This window comes from Ananas comosus, linkage group 22 (assembly GCF_001540865.1).
Source record: "Ananas comosus cultivar F153 linkage group 22, ASM154086v1, whole genome shotgun sequence".
Lineage (NCBI taxonomy): Eukaryota > Viridiplantae > Streptophyta > Magnoliopsida > Poales > Bromeliaceae > Ananas > Ananas comosus.
In genome coordinates this window covers 9,291,817-9,293,736 of record NC_033642.1, presented here as the reverse complement: position 1 = coordinate 9,293,736, position 1,920 = coordinate 9,291,817, and positions in this window count along the sequence as shown.

The following is a 1,920-nucleotide window of genomic DNA, read 5'->3' as shown; positions in this document are numbered from 1 at the left end:
AATGTGTCACTTTGGTGGAATTTAATAATTTAATTCCCTAACTATTCTAAAATTTTATATAATATTTAAAATAATAATAAATATAAAAAACTGACGTAACTTTGAAGTTAGAAAGATATGTAATAATGATCTAATAATTAAGCGTCAGCATTGATCACGAGTCAGTCAACGTGTGCTTCTTATTAATTTCTAGGCGCCAGGTGGAAGATTGGCACAGTGTATGTCATTGTCATGAGTCGAATTTCTAGTAAAATCAAATTTAAATTTTATTTTATTTTATTTTTTTAGTTTTCATTTTGAAATTTTAACTCGGTAAAAATTCGGGTAAATTTAGATGATACCGAGTAATAGTTTGACATGAAGGCCAGCTCTAAAAAAGAGTCGGAACAAAAACAAATAATATATATATAGAGAGAGAGAGAAAGAGTTAAGTTGGAATACTATGAATAGTATATCGGCTCTTTTACTATTGAATTTTTAATTTCTGGATGAAAAATTATAGAATTAAGATGATAATGATCCGCTAGAGTTTAGTGGAGGGACCCCTAGGGTTGAATAAATGTTTGGCTGAATAGTGTGATCTAAAAAATAAAATTGATTAAAACGTAAATTTAATGGTTAAAAAAAGTGTTCCAATAGTATTAATAGTATTCCTGCTCAACTCTATATATATATTCTTTCTAGTGAGATGGTAGAGGTTGTATTACAAAAGCAATATATATATATATATATATATATATATATATATATATATATATATATATATATATATATATATATATATATATAATTGAGCTAGAATACTATTAGAAGCACCAACTTCTTGATACTTTTAGATTTCTAGCCCTTGGATCTACTTCTTGATTACTAATAGCGGTTGGATTAAACATTATTCCACCTATCACCATCATCCCAACCTTACATCTCTCCATCCAATAGCTAAAAATTCAAAAGTACCACCCTCTTGGTACTTTTTAGAGTATTCTAGTTCAACTATATATATATATATATATATATAAAGTCCGACTACTATACTCTTATGAGTACGATCGCCTTCGTACTCATATGTTGTTTTCGATGATAAAGCTTCCGAATCGACGATCCATATCGTTAAATATTATCTAGAGCATTTAAAACTTCTAGAAATCAAATATTATAATTTTTCGATATCATTACCTTACGATCAAAAGCTCACAAAATTGACAATTTTTAACGGCTGGTATCAGATATTTGCTAGTTTAACGGTGAAAAAGAATCGGAATAGGTTGAATTTTAATAGAAAATTCTATTCACTACCTAAATAAAAATCAATAACTTTGATCTTAAATTGAATGATCCGATCATCCATTTTTAGGATGTCATTCGATTTTAACCGTTCATTTTATACCCGCTTGATGAACTTTATAATAATTTTGAAAAATTACAAAATTTATTTTCTAAAAGTTTCAAATACTCTAGATCATATTTAATGGTGCGAATCGTTGATTCAAAAAGCCGAACATCAAAAACAACTTATGAGTACGAAGGGCTCTATACTCATAAGCGTATAGTAGCCCTACTATATATATATATAGAGAGAGAGTTGAGCTAGAATACTATCAGTAGTAAATGAGCCGTTTTACTACCTATTTGTTTTCGATGATAGAGCTTCCAAATTGACGATCGGCTCCGTTAAATATGATCTAAACCATTTAAACTACCTAGAAATCAAATTTCACGCACTTTCGATATTGTTCTTTTATCCATCAAGTGAACAGAAAAATGAATGGCTGAAAATGAATACTCTTTAAAAAATGATGATAGGAGTCTTATAATCAAGATCAAGAGTATAGATCTTGTTTTAAATAGTTTAAAGAATTTTCTAATAAAAATTCAATTGATTTGGATATCTTTACGCCGTTAAACGAGAAAACGCCTCTT